Source organism: Salvelinus sp. IW2-2015, unplaced genomic scaffold, assembly GCF_002910315.2.
Source record: "Salvelinus sp. IW2-2015 unplaced genomic scaffold, ASM291031v2 Un_scaffold2665, whole genome shotgun sequence".
Classification (NCBI taxonomy): Eukaryota; Metazoa; Chordata; class Actinopteri; order Salmoniformes; family Salmonidae; genus Salvelinus; species Salvelinus sp. IW2-2015.
The window spans coordinates 132,700-143,695 of NW_019943971.1; the positions used below are offsets into that span (position 1 = coordinate 132,700).

Consider the following 10,996-nt stretch of genomic DNA (forward strand, 5'->3'; position numbering starts at 1 on the left):
GTGTGTAAACCTGGTTGTGTCGTGGCCATGTATGTGCTGTACCTGTGTGTGTGGCCATGTATGTGTTTACCTTGTGTTGTGTGCTTTTTTTTATTAATTGTTATCTGTTGGTGTGTGCCATGTATGTGTTGTACCTGTGGTGTGTGCATGTATTGTGTGGTGTTAACCTGTTTTGTTGTTTGTTGTGGCTCTTTTTTTATATTCTATTTATGTGTATACGTGTGTTTGTTATCTTTGTTGTATGCTGGTTTTGCGTATTAGTCGTGTACTTGTGTGTCTTGGTTTTCATGTGTGTGTCTTAAATCCAAACACACAGGCTGAGACCAAACAGACGGGCCTACAGCCAGAGCAGCAGGCCAGACAGCAGATGACCCTTCACCCCTACACACCCTTTGACAAACAGAGACAGAACTACCTGTATATCTCCACTGGGACCACCACAGTCTCTCTGGGGCAGAGCCTTGGCCTCAGTCTACACATCAACGCTGCCGCAAGGCCACAGGGAACTCATCACTCACCTCACATACCTGGTGAGTGGATATAGTACAATGGAGTAGCATACATTCAATTGAACAGCTGGTGAGTGCAAACTGTAATGTCCAGATTTTTGACAATCCAAAATCAAGTCTTTTCAAGTTACCCTGTATATTTATATTTTCTACCATATTTGACCACATATATAGCTTCCACAGTATTCTATAGTTGTAGCTCTTCTTTCAAAATGTACACTTGTCTTCCATTTTTATTCCAAAGGCAATATTTTGTGAAAAAATGAAGTTTGTTGTTTCTCATAATATACTCCTTTCCTATCAGGTTTTGTTTGAATTCAAGTGGGTCATAATTATCATCTTATTTGTTGCCAATTGATGACTAGAAGGGTTCGTGAAAGTTCTAGAACAATGACCTAACTCGTTCTTTCGATTGTTGACTCAATTCTTTTTTAGTTCTTTTGTTTTTTAATTATATTTCTTTTCTTTTTTTTTATTTTTTGTTTTTTAATTTTTATTTTTTTTTTATTTTTTTTTATCATTATATTTTATCTTTTTTCATTTTTTCTTTTTTTTGTTATTTTTTGTTTTTTTTTTATTATTTGTTTTTATATTTTATTTACTGTTTTTTTGATTTTTTTTTTTATTTATTTTATTTTATATTGAATTTTTTTTTCTTTTATATTATTTTATTTTATAATTTTTTTATTTTATTTATTTATATTGTTTTATTTTTATTCTTCTTATTTCTATATTTTTTTAGTTTTTTCTTTAATTATTATATTTATTCTTTTTTTATTTTTATTTTGATTTATTTATTTTTTATTTTTTTAATATTTTATTTTTCTTTTATTTCTTTTATTTTTTTTATACTATATTTTTTTTTCTTATTTTTTTGTATTTATTCTTATTTTTTATATAATTTTATATTTTTTTATTTTTTCTTATTTGTATAAATAATTTTTTTTTTTTATTTTTTTTTTATTTCTTTTTTTATTTATTGTTTTATTTTTAAGTGTGTTGTGTTGTTAATTTATGTTTTTATTTTTTTTTTTATTTAGTTTTATTTTATTTTTTTTTGTTTTTTTTTTTATTTTTTTTATTTTTTTTTTTTAATTTTCTTTTTGTTTTTTTTTATTTTTTATTTATAATTTTATTATTTTATTTTTTATTATAAAAATTTTTACTGTTAATTATTTATTATTATTTTTAATAATTATATTTTTTTTTTTTACTTTTTTTTTTTTTTTTAATTTTATTATTTTTTTTTTTTTTATTTTATTTTTTTTTTTTTATTTTATTTTATTTATCAATATTGTTACCTTTTAATATTTATTTTTATTATATTTTTTATTTTTAATTTTTTATTTAATTTTTTTTTTTATTTTTTTTTGTTATTAATTTATTTTTAATTGTTAATTGTTAATTAAACTTATCTTACTTTATTTTTAATTACTTATTTATTAGTTAAATATATTTTTTTTAATAATTTCTTATATCTTTGTATTTTTATTTTAATATAATATCATTTTTTTTAAATTTTTAATAATTTTTATTTTTTGAAAAAAGAAGTGTGCCTCAAACTCCTCCTACAGGTGTTGCAAAGGGCAAAATCATCGTTCAAGAGACTAGATTCGTCAGGACTATACCAATTTATTTTTGACCATTTACTCACGGGAGATGATGCCCTCATTTCGCGTTGTGGCATTCTACATGCTGCCGTGGGCGGGGACTTCGGAGTGGTGGCTGATTCTTGTTGGTGGGATGTGGAGGATGCCTGTGTTGGGGCGGTGAGTGGACTGGACAACCCAGGATATGTTTCATGTCAAATACAACCTTAATTCCTTCCTTGATACCTTTCCTCCTGCGTTGACATAATCACTGATTAGTGTTGATTGTACAGACGAACGCAAACTGTCATGTTTGGACAAAGTCATATTTCTTTGTCCTCTCTCCTTATATCCTTCAGTACAGTTTTTGGAAGGACCTGATGTGTTACGTTATGGTGATGACAGACCTATGTCGTGTTAGACCAAAACAACCCCCCCCCCTCTCCCCCCCAGCTGGCTCCAGGCCCCAGAGTACTACCACCCAGGGAAAGGGTTCAACTACCAGCTTCTCATGTTCCACTTCTTTCTCTCATTTCAATTCAAGGGGCTTATTGTCATGGGAAACATTGTTAACATTGCCAAAGCAAGTAAGAAGATAAAAACAAAAGTGAAATAAACAATACAATTAACAGTAAACATTACACTCACAGAAGTTCCAAATGAATAAAGACATTTCAAATATCATTGTCTCTCTCTCCCCCCCCTCTCCAGTTGAGTGTTGGTCCAGCTGGCTCCAGGCCCCCAGAGATTATTCCATTTCACTCTAAGGGTCTGAGTGAATATAGAGAGGAAGCGTGATTCAACTTCCATTAGTATAACCTAGCAACTGTGTGTGACATTGTATTTACAAGTATTTCCTAAATTTTTATTCCTATAATGCGCTTCTTACTCTAGAACTATTGTATTAATCCTGTTGTAGGTTTATCAACTTTTCCATTTTTTTCTTTTGGTTTTTTTTATAGTACGATTTCATATTATTGATATTGAGAGTAGACCCATGGCTTATAGTTTTTTTATTATTTTTTTTTTAAGTACTTTTGTGTTTTTTTTTTTATTTTATAGTTTCTTTAGTCCTTCTGTTTGTGTTTTTGCCGTTTAACATTATTTTATTGATTTTTAACATTTCTCTTTTAATTTTGGTACTGTCAGCCTTTTGACATCTTTTTATATATTTCTATTGGTATTAAAAAGTATGCTTTTGTTTGGTGTAATCTTTTAGTGTGTATTTGTAGATATTGTTGAACATATTCATTCTTTCTATGCTTGATTGATTCGTACTGTGCCGTCTTTCGTCTTCGTTCATGGGAAACATTTGTTAACATTGCCAAAGCAAGTGAAGTAGATAACAAACAAAAGTGAAATAAACAATACAAATTAACAGTAAACATTACACTCACAGAAGTTCCAAATGAATAAAGACATTTCAAATATCATTGTCTCTCTCTCCCCCCCCTCCCCAGTTGAGTGTTGGTCCAGCTGGCTCCAGGCCCYCAGAGTATTACCACCCAGGGARAGGGTTCAACTTCCAGGTGAGAGGAGACCCAGGAGCCATGGTCAGTCTGGTGGTGGTGGACAACGCTGTGTTCCTGCTCAACAGACAGAGGCTCACACAGAGGAAGGTGAGGGAGACTGTGTGGGTCTGTGGAAATCAATAGACAGAGACACAGATAGGAGAGTAATGGGGACAGTGGAGGGGTCAGTCGATCAGCCAATCATCTGAAGCTACCATCTGGATAACACACCTCTGACCCCTCTCCTCTGACCCCTCTCCTCTGACCCCTCTCCTCTGACCCCTCTCCTCTGACCCCTCTCCTCTGACCCTTCTCCTCTGACCCCTCTCCTCTGACCCATCTCCTCTGACCTATCTCCTCTGACCCCTCTCCTCTGACCCCTCTCCTCTGACCCCTCTCCTCTGACTCCTCTCATCTGACTCCTCTGACTCCTCTCCTCTGACTCCTCTCCTCTGACTCCTCTGTGCCCCCGTCAGATCTGGCAGGTGGTGGAGGGGGGGGACATAGGCTGTACCCACGGTGGGGGCAGCAACAGCATGGGTGTCTTCACTGACGCTGGACTACTGTTTTACTCCAACACTGGTGGAGCCACCTCTTCTAGACAAGGTAGCACACGGACGGACTGACGGACTGACGGACTGACGGACTGACTGACTGACTGACTGACTCCTCTAATGGTTGTTGTCTCTCTTTATGTAGTGTTATGTTGTCTCTCTTTATGTAGTGTTATGTTGTCTCTCTTTATGTAGTGTTATGTTGTCTCTCTTGTCGTGATGTGTGTTTTGTCCTATATTTTTATTTACTTTAATTTTAGCCCCCGCTCCCACTGGAGGCTTTTTGTAGGCCGTCATTGTAAATAAGAATTTGTTCTTAACTGACTTGCCTAGTTAAATTAAGGTAACATAGCCTTTGCAGGCATCCAAACGCCATGTTTGCTATGTTCTGTTTGTTTACTGTGAGCTTGCAGGGAAGATTAGTAAAAGCAAAACATTCCAGAGTYGCCCAATCATAATTTTGAGTAAGACAGACCAGTGGGCTTGTATAGACATCTGTGTTTCTTGATTTGTAGAACAGTTTAATTTYGTTGTTTGCCATTCCTGTGTTTCCCTCCCCTCCCTTCCATCTCTTCTGCAGGCATGCAGTGCCCAGGGAGGTCCAGAAGGAGGCGCTCTGCTGAGATGTTGCAACGCAGAACTCAACTGGGTCAGTGACAGAAACAGTGCTATGTTAATTTTTGGTTGATGTATGGAATGATTCATTGATTGAGTGGGGGACTGATTTATTGACGGATAGGTGGATCGATCGATTGATTGATAGATTGATGGTTCTGAGCTCTCTCCCTTCAGAGAACCACTACAGAGAGAAGCTGTTGCGTCAGTGTTGTAAGGATGGCCTGAGAGAGATCCCCATGYCTTACTCCTGCACCCGGCGCTCCCTCTACATCACTGAGGGATGGGAATGCATCAAGGCCTTCAGGTACTGAGCTGAGTTSARTTGAGCTGAGTTGAGTTGAATTGAGTTGTTGAGCTGAAGTGCACTGAACTAAACTGTTTGGCACTTTCAGGTACTGCTGCTCCAAGTACAGGGGAGAGGAGTTTGACACCAGACTACCCYCTACCACCACCATACCCCCTACCACCACCATACCCCCTACCACCACAGCTCTACTCAGGCTGACCCTGGACAGACCCATTTTTACCAAGCTACATAGCAGAAACTTTGCAGATTTTGGGATTTCAAGAGGTAACATTGATGATGGTGGACTAGCTGGTTAATGAATTGTTAGGTGTTTGTGGCAGCAGTGTTGTAGTACTCGAATCCGGTCTCGAGATGCATAGTGAGTGTATCAGTCTTGTCTCAGTGTCAGGTMCATTTTTACTCAGAAACAATGAGGACTCATCATTTCTCCCCGAGACCAGCTGAAACCAGCGGAGTAAAACAGGAATCATTGTCAGCAGTTAGCGCTCGTGGTGGGAAGTTCCACTCTTTTTACTGACTCTGATCTTTACGACTCATTCAGTCAAAAATGACAAATCTTTCTACTAATTGTGTTCATTTGCGTCGCTGTTAGAGCTTCACAGTGGAGGTGTCATAATACCCATAAAACCTAGCTGTCAAACGGAAATGGTGCCAATCGTTTTTCCACCATTCATTTTTCCCACAGGGGATTTTAGAAACACTTAAAATAAGGGCTGTGTTTTGTGTAGGCTTACCCTGGCATGACGTTYTGATAACCATGTAMATCTCTCTCGGACAAGGKGACTTTTATCAATATATTCGGCTCTATTTACTTTACAGCTAATTAGCATCAAAGTARACATGTCATGCAAAACTACAAATCCCTGCAAGTCATCTCTAGCTGACACCTTTGCTAACATTATCAATTTATTAATTACTACATTTAGCTAATCCAGAGATTCTTACCTTTGCCTCGATTCGTCAGTCTTGTCCAGATCATTTGTAGTTCTTTATGATAGCCACGTTAGTTTCACCTGGTCGGCTTGGGGATTCAAACAGGTAACCTTTTGGTTACTGGCCCAATGCTCTTAACTGCTAGGCTACTTGCTGCCCCATTTCATTCACCAAAGGGGGCTTATTGGAGCTGACATTTGTGACAGACTTGTAAACGTGTGCTTTAAACAATGTATATTTGTTGATTGCTAGGCATACAAATGAGATTATTTCTTGATACATTTGAGACGAGGTCTAGTTGTGGCCGTCCCAGACTAGATTGTGAACGACTCTTGGCGGAATTCATTGCTTGACTACCATGAGGGTGATAAGCGCAGTCGTTTGCAAACTGCAGCACCCAAAAGATTAGTTATTGAGTTTGAGTTGGTTGAGCAGAGGCTGTGTGTGTATTGATTCTACAAAGCTGTGTCCATAACATTCAATAACCAATGAATTGCAGTCTTTCTTGCACCATGTGATTCATTATCAGTTCTTAGGTAGCCTAGTGGTTAGAGCAGGTAGGCCTAGTGGTTAGATCAGGTAGCCTAGTGGTTAGAAGGCATGTAGCCTAGTGTTTAGAGCAAGGTAGCCCTAGTGTTAGAGCAGGTAGCCTAGTGTTAGAGCAGGTAGCTCTAGTGTGTTAGAGCAGGTAGCCTAGTGGTTAGAGCAGGTAGCCTAGTGGTTAGACAGGTAGCCTAGTGGTTTAGAGCAGGTAGCCTAGTGGTTAGAGCAGGTAGCCTAGTGTGTTAGAGCAGGTAGCCTAGTGGTTAGAGCAGGTAGCCTAGTGGTTAGAGAGCAGGTAGCCTAGTGGTTAGAGCAGGTAGCCTAGTGGTTAGAGCGTTGGACTAGTAACCGAAGCTGCCAGATCAATCCCCGAGCTGACACAAGGCAGTTAACCCACTGTTCCTAGGCCGTCATTGAAAATAAGAATTTGTTCTTAACTGACTTGCCTAGTTAAATAAAGGTAAAATAAATAAATACTAATAAATAGGTAGTTTAGCAAGCCAATGATAACTAACGTTAGTGCAATGACTGTAAGTCTACAGGTACACTAGCTTAATGCCAGAACTTGCAGTATCCCTTTAAGGGTGAGAGGGGTGTGGCTTGGCCTTTCCCCTTTCGACTGGGATCACTAAATTGGTCATCCCCTCATAGAAAGAGTTTTCCCTGGACAGGTCATGTGGTACGTACATTTAAACCAAGTCTTAGCCTATGAGCAGGGAAACTGCTGTCCTTTCTATAAGGGGGTGAGAGGACAGAACACACACATTCACTCACCCGTCTCTGCTGTCCTCAGGCACACTGGGCAGCGTCAGGTCGCTCCACAGCCATGACTCATAGAACTTAGACCTTACTGTCACCTCACTCTCCTCCATAAAGTCATCCTCCTCTTCCTCCTCCTCCTCTTCCTCAGCAAGAGACACTCTCTGTCCTTCCATAACACGTTTGGATGCCTGTCTCATTGTAGACTGGATCAATATTTCTTCACCTGATGCCAAAAAATAAATATGTTTCAACTCTGTTTGATGGATGGGTGGATGAATCGATTGATTGCTGGATTAATTGAGCAATCAATCATTTTGAGCTCAGTTCTCTGCTGTAACATACAGGGGCCACTTGGACGGAAGTTAGATCTGGTTAGAAAATAATTAGACTCAACAGACTCAACTCAACTTAATTAACAGACCTACAGTGTTGTTTTCAAGACCACCTAAAGCGAGACCGAGTCAAGACCAAGACCACCTAAAGCGAGACGATTCAAGACCAAGACGGGAGGGGGGGCGAGGGGTCCAAGACTAAGACCGGGAGGGGGCGAGGGGTCCAAGACTAAGACCGGGAGGGGGGCGAGGGGTCCAAGACTAAGACCGGGAGGGGGGCGAGGGGTCCAAGACTAAGACCGGGAGGGGGGCGAGGGGTCCAAGACTAAGACCGGGAGGGGGCGAGGGGTCCAAGACTAAGACCGGGAGGGGCGAGGGTCCAAGCAAGACCGGGAGGGGTGCGAGGGTCCAAGACTAAGACCGGGAGGGGGGAGGGGTCCAAGACTAAGACCGGGAGGGGGGCGAGGGGTCCAAGACTAAGACCGGGAGGGGGCGAGGGGTCCAAGACTAAGACCGGCGAGGGGGGCGAGGGGTCCAAGACTAAGACCGGAGGGGGGGGTCCAAGACTAAGACCGGGAGGGGGGCGAGGGGTCCAAGACTAAGACCGGGAGGGGGCGAGGGGTCCAAGACTAAGACCGGTGAGGGGCGAGGGTCCAAGACTAAGACCGGGAGGGGGGCGAGGGGTCCAAGACTAAGACCGGGAGGGGGGCGAGGGGTCCAAGACCGAGACCAGAAAAATGTAAATCCACCATAAGAATTGAAAATGTCCAGTATTTCTGTGTTCAGATTCAGAAGGACATTCTTTAGACATTCAGAACGGTGATAAATGCTGAGGACAAAAGTTATCACTAATCCAAACAGGTCCATAAAACGACAAGCTTACCCCAGTCTCCCCTTACTAATCGTTAGCATATACAAATTTCAAGCAATTTCCCACAATAGTTCCTACCAGCAAATCAAGGAAATCCTGCTGAGCCACTAAAAAAATATCCTCAAACTTTGTAGTGAAAGTAATGGACAGTAATTTTACGAGTAAAGTAGGAACCCCGGTTTCAATAGGGATCAGATATTCATGTGTATGAAAGGAGTGTGGATATTTGGCCTGGCGAAGCTGGTTACGGTGCTGACTAGTGATGTGCAGTTTGCGAACAATTCATTATTTTTGAACGACTCTTTTGACTGACCTCGAGACTCATGATTCATTCATTTTAGTCGTTTGTTTGACCTGCTAATGCTGGCCGCAATGAACCCAACAGCAGGGTTAACACACCTCTTCAGGCTCGGCGGCTCCAGAGACGTGCTTTGACCACAACCTGTCTGTCAATGCAGGAAAATACACTGCTCAAAAAAATAAAGGGAACTTAAACAACACAATGTAACTCCAAGTCAATCACACTTCTGTGAAATCAAACTGTCCACTTAGCCAGCAACACTGATTGACAATACTTTCACATGCTGTTGTGTAAATGGAATAGACAACAGGTGGAAATTATAGGCAATTAGCAAGACACCCCAATAAAGGAGTGGTTCTGCAGGTGTGACTGACACAGACCACTTCTCAGTTCCTATGCTTCCTGGCTGATGTTTTGGTCACTTTTGAATGCTGGCGGTGCTTTCACTCTAGTGGTAGCATGAGACGGAGTCTAACAACCCACACAAGTGGCTCAGGTAGTGCAGCTCATCCAGGATGGCACATCAATGCGAGCTGTGGCAAGAAGGTTTGCTGTGTCTGTCAGCGTAGTGTCCAGAGCATGGAGGCGCTACCAGGAGACAGGCCAGTACATCAGGAGGTGGAGGAGGCCGTAGGAGGGCAACAACCCAGCAGCAGGACCACTACCTCCGCCTTTGTGCAAGAAGGAGCAGAAGGAGCACTGCCAGAGCCCTGCAAAATGACCTCCAGCAGGCCACAAATGTGCATGTGTCTGCTCAAACGGTCAGAAAACAGACTCCATGAGGGTGGTATGGGGCCGACTTCCACAGGTGGGGGTTGTGCTTACAGCCACACCGTGCAGGACGTTTGGCATTTGCCAGAGAACACCAAGATTGGCAAATTCGCCACTGGCGCCCTGTGCCTTCACAGATGAAAGCAGGTTCACACTGAGCACATGTGACAGACGTGACAGTCTGGAGACGCCGTGGAGAACGTTCTGCTGCCTGCAACATCCTCCAGCATGACCGGTTTGGCGGTGGGTCAGTCATGGTGTGGGGTGGCATTTCTTTGGGGGTCCGCACAGCCCTCCATGGGCTCGCCAAGGTAGCCTGACTGCCATTAGTTACCGAGATGAGATCCTCAGACCCCTTGTGAGACCATATGCTGGTGCGGTTGGCACTGGGTTCCTCCTAATGCAAGACAATGCTAGACCTCATGTGGCTGGAGTGTGTCAGCAGTTCCTGCAAGAGGAAGGCATCGATGCTATGGACTGGCCCGCCCGTTCCCCAGACCTGAATCCAATTGAGCACATCTGGGACATCATGTCTCGCTCCATCCACCAACGCCACGTTGCACCACAGACTGTCCAGGAGTTGGCGGATGCTTTAGTCCAGGTCTGGGAGGAGATCCCTCAGGAGACCATTCACACCTCATCAGAGGAGCATGCCCAGGCGTTGTAGTAGAGGAGGTCATACAGGCACGTGGAGGCCACACACACACTACTGACTGAGCCTACATTTGACTTGTTTTAAGGAGATTACATCAAAGTTGGATCAGCCTGTAGTGTGGTTTTCCACTTTAATTTGAGTGTGACTCCAAATCCAGACCTCCATGGGTTGATAATTTGATTTCCATTGATAATTTTTGTGTGATTTTGTTGTCAGCACATTCAACTATGTAAGAAAAAAAAGTATTTCATAAGAATAGTTCATTCATTCAGATTTAGGATGTGTGTTATTTTATTTAAGATAGTGTTTCCGTTCTCCCCTTTTTGGTTTTGAGGGGAGGGTTGTGAGCAGGTGTAAGAACTTCATTTTGTGGAGCGTGTAAGATGAAGACAAAAAAAAAATACATGTTCAGAACTGTTGATAAAGAAAATTCAGAAAGTCTCAACATGGTGGTGCATACAGAAAAGAAACTGCAATTTCATGGTTATTTCTTGGTGATGTTATGCGGACAAGTTAAAAACCAATACAGGAGCTTTTTTGTAGAAAATAAAAAATAAAAAAAATAAAAAAAAAAATTTATAAACAATACGAGCCAACAATAAATTACAATATAATACAAAATAAAATCAAAATAACACACAAACATAAATCTACCAAACATAAACAGATACAGCTCTGGTTGGCTCTGGGGGCTCACCACCTCAAACCTCCTAACTAATCTTTTGGGTGTGCAGGTTTGA

General features: G+C 41.2%; 1 pseudogene; it reads left to right on the plus strand.

Annotated features, from left to right (window-relative positions):
- LOC112074503 (complement C3-like) overlaps window positions 1-10,996 on the plus strand; it is a 45,267-nt pseudogene that overhangs the window by 11,075 nt on the left and 23,196 nt on the right.